A 15,188-nucleotide genomic window follows, 5' to 3' on the forward strand; every position below is an offset into this window, starting at 1 on the left:
TTCGTCTTGTGCTCAATTAAGGGTTTTTATCAATTCTTCACCCACTTATTCATAAGATTTGCACGGTTTTACTATTCCTTCCTTATTTTATGATATATGTGAAAGCATGTTTCCCATGCTTTAAAAATATTAAATTTAATTATCCTTTATTACCATTCGATGTCGTGATTTGTGTGTTAAGTATTTTCAGGATTCATAGCGCAGGAATGGCTTAAAGGACAAAAAGGAAACATACAAAAATGGAAGGAAAACACAAAAATGGAGTTTTGAAGAAAAGGCTGCGACGCGCACGCGTGGACGACGCAAACGCATGTGTAGCGCAAAATGGCAGCGACGCGTACGCGTGGACGATGCGGACGCGTGCCTAGAGTAGAACACAAATGACACGGACGCATGACTGACGCATACGCGTGACAAGGAAAAACTCCAAACCACGAGAACGCGTGACCCACGCGCACGTGTGACGAACGTCACGTGCAAAAAATTGCAGAAGTCGCCCCCAACGATTTATGGACCCTTTTTCGGTCCAAATCCAAGCCAGAAATACAGAATATAAGCCAGAGAATGGGATCATCAACAGACAACAACAAGACACAATATTCATTCACATCGTTTTAGGTTTTAGATGTAGTTTTAGAGAGAGAGAGGCTCTCTCCTCTCTCTTAGGATTTAGGATTAGGATTTCTCTTAGATTTTAGGATTAGGATTCCTTCGTTTTCTTCATTTCATGTTCAATAATTCATGTTCTCTTCTACTTTTATTTGTTCTAGCTTACTAGTTTATTCTATTTTTCTTGTTGATTCTCCTTTTATCCAATTTGGCTTATGAACTCTTCATGTTAGATTTGAATATTCTATTTAATGCAATTTGAGGTATTTCAGATTTATGATTGCTTTCTTTTATTTATGATATAAATAATTTAGATTTTTCCCCCTTTGCTTTGGTTGAGTAATTGGTGACACTTGAGTTATCAGACTCAGCAGTTGATTGAAAATTGGGAATTGCTGATTGATTTGGATCGCTCTAAAGCTAGTCTTTCCACAGGTGTTGACTAGGACTTGAGGATCAAATTGATTGGTCCACTTGACTTTCCTTTATTTAGTAAGGGTTAACTAAGTGGGAGCAAAATCTAATTCTCATCACACCTGATAAGGATAACTAGGATAGGATTTCCAGTTCTCATACCTTGCCAAGAGATTTTTTAATTATTAATTTATTTTTCTTGCCATTTAAATTACTTGTTCCTTATTTCCAAAATAAAAAAATATACAATTTCCATAACCAGTAATAAATCATACTTCCCTGCAATTCCTTGAGATATGACCCGAGGTTTAAATACTTCGGTTATAAATTTTATTGGGTTTTGTTACTTGTGACAACCAAAATTTTTGTACGAAAAGATTCTCTGTTGGTTTAGAAAGTATACTTACAACATGATTATTTTTATAAAAATTCTTTACTAGCAGAATCCCAATCGTCACATGCGTATGCGTCGTCCATGCGTGCGCGTCATCTTGCAGAACTCCATTCCACGCGTACACATCAGGCACGCGCACGTGTCGCTGCAATTTTTTCCATTCCGCACGCTCGCGTGAGCCATCCGCGCGCATCGGTGCTCGCTGGTCATCTCCTAAGTTTCTTGTGTTTCTTCTATTTTTGCAATCTTGCTCTCCATTTTCTAAGCCATTCCTGCCCTATAAAGCCTGAAACACTTAACACACGGATCACGGCATCGAATGGTATAAAGGAGAATTAAAATATACTATTTAAAGATCTCTAGGAAGCAAGTTTTCAATCATAAAACAATACTAGGAAGGGACTATAAAATCATGCAAATCATATGAATAAGTGGGTGAAGACTTGATGATAACCACTCAATTAAACACAAGATAAAACATAAAATAGTAGTTTATCAACCTCCCCACACTTAAACATTAGCATGTCCTCATGCTTAGCTTAAGGAGATAAAGTAAATGAGTAGCGAAAAGTAAGACTCATACAATGTAATGCAACCTATGTATATGAATGCAACTATATGCTAAAATGATTTTGCCTACTTGGTTAAAAATAGATAAGTTCTTCAAGACAAAAATAAATCAAATATCACTAATTAAAATTATACATCAAAAACAAGCAAACTTGTAAGAAAACAGCTCATAAAAGCAGGAAACATAGAATTAAGCATTGAACCCTTACTGATGGTGTATATGCACTCTAGTCACTCTAGTGTATAAGGTAATCACTCTGCTCTTCTCTAATCCTGCTTTCTAAACCTTGTTCTTCACCTAACCAATCAACAAATATTTAATGTACCAATGTAAACATCATGAGGTCTTTTCAGGGTTGTAATGGGGCTAAGATAAAGGTGAGGGTATATATATGGCTAAGTGAGCTATAATTGAATCCTTGATTAACCTAAGCTCTTACCTATACATACACTCTATACTTTTAAATTCATGCCTAGTTACCCAAAGTTTTCCCACTTTTGTATTACATACTCATGCATCAACTCTTCTTTTAACTTTGTATCACACATGCATTGGTTTTTCATTAAACTTAACATTGGGGTAATTTTATCCCCTTATTTATTTATTTAATCACTTAATTACTTGAATATTTTTGGATTTTTTTTGAAGCATAAAAATAAACATAACATTGCCAATGGACATCGATTTTTAATTCTTCTAGTTTCACATGAGTAGGTACCCAAATTCCCAATATTTTATCATGACACATTCCCTTATTAACCTATGTTTCCACAATTTTCCCGCACTTAATTGACAAATAATTTCTATCATAAGCTAACCAAAGATTCAATTTGGGGCATTACTTGTTTTTCCTTTTAAGGTTAGTAATGTAGTAAAATATAGAACAAAGGGATTTAAAAAGCTCAAAGTGGCTAACAAAGGTAAAAGGAAGGGTAGGCTATTTGGGATAAGTGAGTTAATAATCAATTAATGGCCTCAATCATATGCATGCATATAACACATTAAACATTGGACATATAGGGTGGAACAAAATAAAGATTACAATCATAGAGAAGAAAACACACAAGAATAAAAATTTTTATGGTTAAATAATGTAACCATGTAATTAAGCTCAAGTCTCACAGGTTGTGTGTTCTTTGCTGTAATTCATGTTCCAAATACAATCTTCAAACAAGTTTTAAACAAAGGTTTTGATTTAAATTAGTGAAATTTTTCAAAAATGGAGTATTGAAAAGAAACTTATTATTTTTCAACCAATTAGAACATGCATGCAATTACCTATTACCATGCTATCTATCCTATCCTAATAAAAGAAAAATAAATAAATATCCTATTTTATTGATTTTAAGAAAGAGAAATTACCTCCTGAAGTCAGGTACTGACGGACCTCCCCACACTTAAAGCTTGGCACCGTCCTCGGTGCCATCAGTCAGGAACAAAGGGGGGCTGGTAGCAGCATCTCCAAAATCGGGACCGTCATGGCTCCCTGTGCTGGTAAATGAAGTGGAGTCCGGGGTGTCTGGGTTTTCTTCAGGTGGGTGGTTACCAACAAGTAGCTCCTTGAGGTATGTAAATCGGCGCTTGTTACGGCGCTCCCTTTTCATTCATTTCCGGTCAAGCCAGTCCAATTTCTCAAGTATCTGATGGAGCAGTTGGTTTGTTGAAGGTGCTTGTAGTGTAGTAGGAGAAAGGATATCTTCTGCTGGTTTTGTGCTCTGGTTGATAGTGGCTGCTGGAGGTCTGGTATACTTCCTATTAGGGACGTACTGATCATCTCCAGAAATCATGGCCTTGGTGTCCCCATCTCTGTAGGAGACTCCGGCTGCTGAGACAAGATCTGAAACCAAGGCGGGAAAAGGTATGTTACCCGTAATCTATACGTGTCCCATAGCATGCCGAATGTGTCTTGGTAAATTGAGGTGCTGGTCTGTAAGGATATACCGGAGTAAAACAGCCATGTCTGCAGTGAAGGAGGACTCGTGAGTGCTCGAAAAGACGTAATAGGACATGATTTGTGCCTATACTCGAGCCTCCACGGTGAGTGCTGATGCCAATATGCTCTTAGGTCGAGATCGATGGTATCCACAGATCCAGCTGCTGCCAGGTTGTGCTATAACTCTGAGAACTGCGTCCCAATCAAATTGGTATGTCTGGCGCTTGAAAGAGGCTTTTTGGAATGCGTCCAATCCTTCTGGAGCAGGGGAGAGATCTAAAGCTCATTAAATGGCCTCTTCGGTTATGGGGACTTGCTTTTGACGGACATAGACAGTCTACATGGTTGGCATGTGAAAATTGGAGTAGAATTCAACTATCCATGAAAGATTGACCGGCCGTGGCTGTCTCCGTAGGAATTCTTATTGTCTTCGTTTAATTCGGGGCTCAACAAATTCAGCAATGTTGGTCGGGAAGATGAGAAGGTATTCATTATTATAGTTCCTTTCAGCCGGAATGGGGAACATCTGCTCACTGTAGCGGTTAGTGAACCGCGCAGTGTCCTTTATTGGAAAAGCTTTCTTTTTTTCATCGACCTTGATGATCCTCTTGATTCTTTTTGTTGAGGGCTTTACTGCTGTTGAAGATGGCTTTGCAATTAGTGCTCTTTTTGTTCCTTTCCTTGCCAGTTGTTTGGGAGTTGCATTCTCTTTACCCTTCTTGGTGGCCATCCTGAAAAGGGAAAAAGAAAGTAACATGTAAAGCTAAGGGTTCGAGCAAGGGAGATGATAGTATAGGTGATAATCAATGCACAATAAAGAAGGATGTCGTTAACACAGGGTCATGACTACATGTGAAAAGTTCATCAATGGAAATATAGCAAGTGCATGTATTGGCAATTAAATGCAAGATGTTTATTGGCATGCCGGCAAAGGCATGAGTAGCATAGATCAAGCATTAAATGTCTAAGTTTGATTATCAACTCTTTCAAACTAACAATCTGTTTGTATTGACAATTATATTTAATCAATAAAATATAAAAGGGATTTTGTGAAAAACAGGCATTAGTGTAGAAGAATTGAATAATTAAATATGTACAATGCCATACGGGCTTTTTCACAAAAACTTAACATGCATGATAAATATGTTATTGAATGTATTGAATTTGAACATGTAAGTAACCCTAAAAAGAATTGATAATTGTCAAACAACTCCTTTAATAATCCACAAGCAATTATAGAAAAAAAAATTACCCAAATAAATTTCTAACACCAATGAAAAGAAAGAAAAAGAAAGAAAAAGAAAACATAGATAATAAAAGTAAAAAGAAAAAGAAGAAGAAAACATAAATAAAAATAATAATAATAAGAATGGAAAACTAAAATGGGAAGAAGAAAATAAAAGAACCTTGATAATGGTTGTGAAAAAGAAGGGGGGAAGAAGGTAAAAAGTAAGAAGGAATAAAGAAGAAAGAAGAGGGAAGAAATAAATAAGAAAGAAGAAAGAAAAATTAAGATTGGGAAAGAAAAGATAAGATATCTGGCGCTGATTTGGATAAACTGTGCGTCGCTGTGACACGAACGCGTGGTTCACGCTTTCACGTGATTGGCGTTATTTTCAGATGACGCGGACGCGTGGGTAACGCGGTCGCGTAATGTGAACTGTGCCATTGGCGCGAGTGCAGCCTCGCGCACGCGCAACTTTCTGTTTCATACTCTCATTGCTAAAATTCAGGATGACACGTGCGCGTGGGTGAAGTGCACGCGTGAATGGCCTCTTTTTAAATACTGATGCGGACCCGTGGGGTACGCGTTCGCGTGGTATGGCTGGTGCTTCCGGTACCATTCCATCCTAACTCCATCATAACTCACTGCCATATACCTATTTACATTGAGTTCGCAGGGTGACGCGCATGAGTGGAAGGTTGGTTTTGTAATTTGACGCGGACGGGTGGGGTACGCATTTGTGTGGGCATGCTTGTGCCTAAGGCACGTCTCCAGCCATGCTCCCGCGTGACTCTCTGCCTCTTTTCTTCTTGGTTTGAAAGCACGTATGACGCAGATGCGTCAGCGATGCTTGCGCGTTGCGTGCAAAAAAAAGTTTTTTTTATTTTATATATGCAGAATGTAAATGCAGATGCATGCTATATGCAAAGATTATGAGAAGTGTCATTAACAAAAGAAAAATAGAATAAATTAAAATAAAACTAAGACTGAAACGGAACGATCATACCATGGTGGGTTGTCTCCCACCTAGCACTTTGCTTTTACATCCTTAAGTTGGACATTCTTCAGGCTCATTCTGCTTCTGTTGGTGGGTCTTCCAAGAGGAAAACCTCTAGCTCTTTGTGATCCTTCATTTTCTCACCATGATAAAGCTTTAAGCGATGTCCGTTGACCTTCATGAATTTAGAACTAGAAGGATGACGCAGGTGAGAAACTCCGTATGGCTCTGCCTTTTCTACTTTATAGGGACCTTCCCATCTTGATCTCAGTTTGCCTGGCAAGAGTCTCAGTCTGGAGTTATAAAGAAGAACTAACTCCCCTGGTCTGAATTCTCTCCTTTTTATGTGCTTGTCATCGACAGCCTTCATCTTCTCTTTGTATCGCCTGGAGTTGTCATATGCTTCTAGGCGAAGGTTCTCTAGTTCTGCTAGTTGCAGCTTTCTTTCAGTACCAGCTTCTTCAAAATTCATGTTGTACTCCCTCACAGCCCAGAAAGCCTTGTGTTCCACCTCTACTGGAAGGTGGCAAGCCTTTCCATACGCTAAGCGGAAGGGGCTCATCCCAATGGGTGTTTCGTATACTGTTCTATATGCCCAGAGTGCATCTTGTAGCCTGGCACACCAGTCCTTCTTATGGGGCTTTACTATCTTCTCCAGAATGCGTTTAATCTCCCTGTTAGACACTTCTGCTTGTCCATTGGTTTGGAGATGGTAAGCTGTTGCTACTTTATGAACAATCCCATGCTTCTTCAGTAATCCTTTTAGTCTCCTGTTACAAAAGTGAGTGCCTTGATCACTCACGATTGCTCGTGGTGATCCAAAGTGACAAATAATATGATTTCTAACAAAGGAAACAACAGTGTTAGCATCATCAGTACGGGTAGGAATGGCTTCCACCCATTTAGAAATATAATCTACAGCTAATAGTATATAAAGGTAACCATTAGAGTTTGGAAATGGACCCATGAAGTCAATGCCCCAAACATAAAAAATTTCACAGAAAAGCATAATCTGTTGAGGTATCTCATCCCTCTTGGATATATTACCAAATCTTTGGCATGGGGAACAAGATTTACAAAATTCAACAGCATCTTTAAAAAGAGTAGGCAATGAGAATCCGCAGTCTAAAATTTTTCTAGTTGTTCTTTGAGGTCCAGAATGTCCTCCATTCTCGGAAGAGTGGCAGGCCTCTAAAATAGACTGGAATTCTGATTGGGACACACACCTTCTAATTACCTAGTCAGCACCACACCTCCATAAATATGGGTCATCCCATATGTAGTATTTAGACTCGCTTTTCAGGTTGTCCCTTTGATGCTTAGTAAAATTGGGAGGGAAAGTATGGCTACCTAGATAATTAGCTACAGGTGCATACCAAGGAACTACTTCAGCTACTGCATGCAAGCTATCAAATGGAAAAGCATCATTTATAGGAGTTGAGTCATCCTTATTGTGCTCAAGGCAACTCAAGTGGTCTGCCACTAAATTCTGGTTACCACTCCTATCCTTAATTTCTAAATCAAATTCTTGCAGCAGCAGTATCCAGCGTATCAATCTTGGTTTGGACTCTTTTTTAGCTAATAAATATTTTAGAGCTGCATGGTCTGAGTATACTACTACCTTAGTACCAAGTAAATAGGCTCGGAATTTATCCAAAGCAAAAACAATAACTAGAAGCTCTTTTTCAGTAGTAGTGTAATTAGACAAAGAAGCATCTAAGGTCATAGATGCATAAGCAATTACGAAGGGATCCTTACCTTCGCGCTGGGCCAGCGCTGCTCCTATTGCATGGTTGGAGGCATCACACATAATTTCAAATGGCTGGCTCCAGTCTGGTCCTCTTACAATCGGAGCTTGAGTCAGGGCGATCTTTAGTTTATCAAACGCTTGCATACAATCCTCACTAAACTCAAACTCAATATCTTTCTGCAACAGTTTGGATAAAGGTAATGATACCTTACTGAAGTCCTTAATGAATCTCCTGTAAACGCCTGCATGGCTAAGGAACGAACGGACTACCTCACGGAGGAGGGGTAAGGTAAACTAGAAATGACATCCACCTTTGCTGGATCTACAGAAATACCCGTATTAGAAACAACATGTCCTAGAACAATCCCTTGTTTTACCAAAAAGTGACATTTTTCAAAATTCAATACAAGGTGTGAACTAACACACCTGTCTAACACTCTAGCTAAACTATCCAAGCAAAGGTTAAATGAATCACCATAAATGCTAAAATCATCCATAAAAATTTCCATATAGTTCTCAATGAGATCTGAGAAGATACTCATCATGCATCTTTGGAAAGTAGCCGGTGCATTACATAAGCCAAAATGCATCCTTTTGTATGCATACATTCGAAAGGGACATGTAAAAGTAGTCTTCTCCTGATCTTCAGGAGCTATATGAATTTGAAAATAGCCTCTATAACCATCTAAAAAATAGTAATGGGATTTACCTGACAGGCGGTCAAGCATCTGATCAATGAATGGCAAGGGGTAGTGATCCTTGCGAGTAGCTTGGTTGAGATGCCTATAGTCAATGCAAACTCTCCATGAATTCTGCACTCTAGTTGTTAGGAGCTCTCCATGCTCATTCTTTCCTATTGTGACTCCAGACTTCTTGGGCACCACTTGTACTGGACTGACTGATGAGCGGATAATTTATACGCTTTTTGGCATTATTTTTAGTATGTTTTTAGTAGGATCTAGTTACTTTTAGGGATGTTTTCATTAGTTTTTATGTTAAATTCACATTTCTGGACTTTACTATGAGTTTGTGTGTTTTTCTGTGATTTCAGGTATTTTCTGGCTGAAATTGAGGGACTTGAGCAAAAATCAGATTCAGAGGTTGAAGAAGGACTGCTGATGCTGTTGGATTCTGACCTCCCTGCACTCAAAGTGGATTTTCTGGAGCTACAGAACTCCAACTGGTGCGCTTCTAATTGCGTTGGAAAGTAGACATCCAGGGCTTTCCAGAAATGTATAATAGTCCATACTTTGGCCAAGTTTAGACGACGCAAACTGGCGTTCAACGCCAGCTCTCTGCCCAAATCTGGCGTCCAGCGCCAGAAAAGGATCCAAAACCAGAGTTGAACGCCCAAACTGGCACAAAAGTTGGCGTTCAACTCCAAGAAAGACCTCTACACGTGCAACACTCAAGCTCAGCCCAAGCACACACCAAGCGGGCCCCGGAAGTAGATTTATGCATCAATTACTTACTTCTGTAAACCCTAGTAGCTAGTTTATTATAAATAGGACCTCTTACTATTGTATTAGACATCCTGGATCCTGGATCCTGGATTATATTTTGATCTTGTGATCTTCTTTTGGGGGCTGGCCATCTCGGCCATGCATGGACCTATCACTTATGTATTTTCAACGGTAGAGTTTCTGCACTCCACAGATTGAGGTGTGGAGCTCTGCTGTTCCTCAAAGATTAATGCAAAGTACTACTGTTTTCTATTTAATTCATCTTATTTCACTTCTAAGATATTCATTCGCACTTCAACCTGAATGTGATGAACGTGACAATCATCATCATTCCCTATGAACGCGTGCCTGACAACCACTTCCGTTCTACATTAGAATTGAATGAGTATCTCTTAGATCTCTTAATCGGAATCTTCGTGGTGTAAGCTAGAATGATGGCGGCATTCAAGAGAATCCGAAAGGTCTAAACCTTGTCTGTGGTATTCCGAGTAGGATTCAATGATTGAATGACTGTGATGAGCTCCAAACTCGCGATCGCTGGGCGTATTGACAGACGCAAAAGGATAGTAAATCCTATTCCAGCATGATCGAGAACCGACAGATGAATAGCCGTGCCGTGACAGGGTGCGTTGACCATTTTCACTGAGAGGATAAGATGAAACCATTGACAAGGGTGATGCCTTCAGACGCTTAGCCGTGCCGTGACAGGGCATTTGGATCATTTTCTTGAGAGAAGACCGAAAGTAGCCATTGACAGTGGTGATGTATCACATAAAGCCAGCCATGGAAAGGAGTAAGACTGATTGGATGAAGATAGCAGGAAAGCAGAGATTCAGAGGAACGAAAGCATCTCTATTCGCTTATCTGAAATTCTCACCAATGATTTACATAAGTATTTCTATCCCTATTTTATTAATTATATTCGAAAACTCCATTACTATTTTATATCTGCCTGACTGAGATTTACAAGGTGACCATAGCTTGCTTCATAGCAACAATCTCCGTGGGATTCGACACTTACTCACGTAAGGTATTACTTGGACGACCCAGTGCACTTGCTGGTTAGTTGTGCGAAGTTGTGAACCATGGTATTGGCATCATGTTTTTGGTGCCATTACCAGGGAACGAAAGAGCGATGAATTTTACATAATTAAAATGTAATCACAATTTCTGCGCACCAAGTTTTTGGCGCCGTTGCCGGGGATTGTTCGAGTTTGGACAACTGACGGTTCATCTTGTTGCTCAGATTAGGTAATTTTCTTTTTGTTTTCTTTTCAAAAATTTTTCAAAAATCTTTCAAAAATTTTCTCCTTTGTTTTCGAAAAAAAAAAAGTTTTGTTTTCAAAAATATATTTTTCTTCAGAATTTTTAAGAATGAATTCTAGTGTTTCATCAAGCATGCTAAGCCTGGCTGGCTGTAAAGCCATGTTTAAATTCATTTGGACTGAGGCTTGCAATTTGTTATCAAGAGCAAGCTAATTGTTGTTAATCCACCTGCTGTTGTTCCTGATTTACATGCTGAAGCTTGGCTGGCCATTGGCCATGTCTAGTGTTTTGGACCGGAGCTTTCATTGAAAGCTTGGCTGGCTAGTGAGCCATGTCTAATTCCTGGACTGAAGCTTTAGACTAAGAATGCAAGATTCCTGGAATTCATATTAAAAATTTTGGAATCCTTATTTTTCTTTTTCATAATAATTTTCGAAAAAAAAATACAAAAAAAAATTAGAAAATCATAAAAATCAAAAATATTTTTTGTGTTTCTTGTTTGAGTCTTGAGTCATATCATAAGTTTGGTGTCACTTGCATATGCATCTTGCATTTTTCGAAAATTCATGCATTCATAGTGTTCATCATGATCTTCAAGTTGTTCTTGGTAAGTCTTCTTGTTTGATCTTGATGATTTCATGTTTTGTGTCTTTTCTTATTTTTCATATGCATTCTTGAATTCTTAGTGTCTAAGCATTAAAGAATTCTAAGTTTGGTGTCTTGCATGTTTTCTTTGCATTAAAAATTTTTCAAAAATATGTTCTTGGTGTTCATCTTGACATTCAAAGTGTTCTTGGTGTTCATCTTGACATTCATAGCATTCTTGCATGCATTCATTGTTTTGATCTAAAAAACTTCATGCATTGCATCATTTTCATGTTTTTCTCTCTCATCATAAAAAGTCAAAAATAAAAAAAAATTATCTTTCCTTTTTTTTTCTCATAAAATTCAAAAATTTGGATTGACTTTTTAAAAAATTTTTAAAATCAAGTTGTTTCTTATGAGTCAAATAAAATTTTCAATTTGAAATTCTTATCTTTTTCAAAATATTTTTCAAAAATAAAATCTTTTTCAAATTTCTTAGTTATTTTCGAAAATTTCAAAAATATTTTTCAAAAATCTTTTTCTTATTTTTATATCAAATTTTCGAAAATAACATAATCAATTAATGTTTTGATTCAAAAATTTCAAGTTTGTTACTTGCTTGTTAAGAAAGATTCAAACTTTAAGTTCTAGAATCATATCTTATGATTTCTTGTGAATCAAGTCATTAATTGTGATTTTAAAAATCAAATCTTTTCAAAAAAAAAAATATCTTCTTATCTTTTTCAAAAATTTGATTTCAAAATATCTTTTCTAACTTCCTAACTTCTTATCTTTTCAAAATTTGTTTCAACTAACTAACTAACTCTTTGTTTGTTTCCTATCTTTTTCAAAACTACCTAACTAACTCTCTCTCTCTAATTTTCGAAAATATCTTCCCCCTTTTTTTCAAAATTTCTTTTTAATCAACTAATTATTTTGATTTTATATTTTAATTTTCGAAAATTACTAACCTTTTTCAAAAAAAAAAAAAAAACCATTTTCGAAAATCACTAACTCTTTTTCAAAAATTATTTTCGAAAATTCTCCATCTCTCTCATCTCCTTCTGTTTATTTATTCATCTACTAACACTTCATCTCACCCAAATTCGAACCCCCTCTTCCATCTGTGTTCGAATTTCTTCTTCTTCTTTTCTTCTAACTCACACTGGGACCTCTATACTGTGGTAAAAAGGACCCCTATTATTATTATTTTTCTATTCTCTCTTTTTCATATGAGCAGGAGCAAGGACAAGAACATTCTTGTTGAAGCAGATCCAGAACCTGAAAGGACTCTGAAGAGGAAATTAAGAGAAGCTAAATTACAACAATCCAGAGAGAACCTTTCAGAAATTTTCGAACAGGGAGAGGAGATGGCAGCCAAAAATAATAATAATGCAAGGAGAATGCTTGGTGACTTTACTGCACCTAATTCCAATTTACATGAAAGAAGCATCTCCATTCCTGCCATTGGAGCAAACAACTTTGAGCTGAAACCTCAATTAGTTTCTCTGATGCAGCAGAATTGCAAGTTTCATGGACTTCCATCTGAAGATCCTTTTCAGTTCTTAACTGAATTTTTGCAGATCTGTGATACTGTTAAGACTAATGGAGTAGATCCTGAAGTCTACAGGCTCATGCTTTTCCCATTTGCTGTAAGAGACAGAGCTAGAATATGGTTGGACTCTCAACCTAAAGATAGCCTTAACTCTTGGGATAAGCTGGTCACGGCTTTCTTAGCCAAGTTCTTTCCTCCTCAAAAGCTGAGCAAGCTTAGAGTGGATGTTCAAACCTTCAAACAAAAAGATGGTGAATCCCTCTATGAAGCTTGGGAGAGATACAAAGGACTGACCAAAAAGTGTCCTACTGACATGCTTTCAGAATGGACCATCCTGGATATATTCTATGATGGTTTATCTGAGCTATCAAAGATGTCATTGGATACTTCTGTAGGTGGATCCATTCATCTAAAGAAAACGCCTGCAGAAGCTCAAGAACTCATTGACATAGTTGCCAATAACCAGTTCATGTACACTTCTGAGAGGAATCTTGTGAGTAATGGGATGCCTATGAAGAAGGGAGTTCTTGAAGTTGATACTCTGAATGCCATATTGGCTCAGAACAAAATATTGACTTAGCAAGTCAATATGATTTCTCAGAGTCTGAATGGAATGCAAGCCGCATCCAACAGTACTCAAGAAGCTTCTTATGCAGAAGAAGCTTATGATCCTGAGAACCCTGCAATAGCAGAGGTGAACTACTTAGGTGAACCTTATGGAAACACCTATAACTCATCATCGAGAAATCATCCAAATTTCTCATGGAAGGATCAAAAGCCTCAACAAGGCTTTAATAATGGTGGAAGAAATAGGTTTAACAACAATAAACCTTTTCCATCATCCACTCAGCAACAGACAGAGAACTCTGAACAAAATACTTCTAATTTAGCAAACTTAGTCTCTGATCTATCTAAGGCCACTGTAAGTTTCATGAATGAAACAAGGTCTTCCATTAGAAATTTGGAAGCACACGTGGGCCAGCTGAGTAAAAGGATCACTGAAATCCCTCCTAGTACTCTCCCAAGCAATACAGAAGAAAATCCAAAAGGAGAGTGCAAGGCCATTGACATAAGCACCATGGCCAAACCTGTGAGGAGAGGAGAGGACGTGAATCCCAAGGAGGAAGACCTCCTGGGACGTCCAGTGATCAATAAGGAGCTTCCCTCTGAGGAACCAAAGGACTCTGAGGCTCATCTAGAGACCATAGAGATTCCATTGAACCTCCTTATGCCATTCATGAGCTCTGATGAGTATTCCTCTTCTGAAGAGAATGAGGATGTTACTGAAGAGCAAACTGCCAAGTTTCTTGGTACAATCATGAAGCTGAATGCCAAATTATTTGGTATTGAAACTTGGGAAGATGAACTTCCCTTGTTCATCAATGAACTAAGTGATCTGGATCAACTGACATTGCCTCAGAAGAGACAGGATCCTGGAAAGTTCATAATACCTTGTACCATAGGCACCATGATCTTTAAGGCTCTATGTGACCTTGGTTTAGGAATAAACCTCATGCCCCTCTCTGTAATAGAGAAACTGGGAATCTATGGGGTGCAAGCTGCTAGAATCTCATTAGAGATGGCAGACAACTCAAGAAAACAGGCTTATGGACAAGTGGAGGACGTGTTAGTAAAGGTTGAAGGCCTTTACATCCCTGCTGATTTCATAGTCCTGGATACTGGAAAGGAAGAGGATGACTCCATCATCCTAGGAAGACCTTTCCTAGCCACAGCAAGAGCTGTGATTGATGTGGACAGAGGAAAATTAATCCTTCAATTGAATGAGGACAACCTTGTGTTTACAACTCAAGGATCTCTCTCTGCACCCATGGAGAGGAAGCATAAAAAGCTTCTCTCAAAGCAGAGTCAAACAAAGCCCTCACAGTCAAACTCTAAGTTTGGTGTTGGAGAGTCTCAACAATGCTCTGAACATCTGTGAGGCTCCATGAGAGCCCACTGTCAAGCTATTGACATTAAAGAAGCGCTTGTTGGGAGGCAACCCAATTTTTATTTATCTAACAATATTTTTCTTAGTTATATGTCTTTATAGGTTCATGATCATGTGGAGTCACAAAATAAATATAGAAATTGAAAACGGAATCAAAAACAGCAGAAGAAAAATCACACCCTAGAGGAAGCACCTGTCTGGCGTTCAACGCCAGAATAGAGCATGGTTCTGGCGCTGAACGCCCAAAATGGGCAGCATCCTGGCGCTGAACGCCCAGAATAAGCATGGTTCTGGCGTTCAATGCCAGAAATGGCAACAAATGGGCGTTGAACGCCCAAAATGGGCACCAACCTGGCGCTGAACGCCCAGAGTTGTGTGCAAGGGCATTTTACATGCCTAATTTGGTACAGGGATGTAAATCCTTGACACCTCAGGATCTGTGGACACCACAGGATCACCTCAGGATCTGTGGACACCA

General features: G+C 38.3%; 1 non-coding gene across 1 annotated transcript; it reads right to left on the bottom strand.

Annotated features, from left to right (window-relative positions):
- Nucleotides 1–12,973: 12,973 nt before the first annotated feature.
- Nucleotides 12,974–13,081, bottom strand: LOC112774590 (small nucleolar RNA R71). The gene has a single exon (XR_003189070.1). It is a non-coding gene; the product is annotated as a small nucleolar RNA R71 (small nucleolar RNA).
- Nucleotides 13,082–15,188: the final 2,107 nt, after the last annotated feature.

This window comes from Arachis hypogaea, chromosome 18, assembly GCF_003086295.3.
Source record: "Arachis hypogaea cultivar Tifrunner chromosome 18, arahy.Tifrunner.gnm2.J5K5, whole genome shotgun sequence".
NCBI classification, from domain to species: domain Eukaryota; kingdom Viridiplantae; phylum Streptophyta; class Magnoliopsida; order Fabales; family Fabaceae; genus Arachis; species Arachis hypogaea.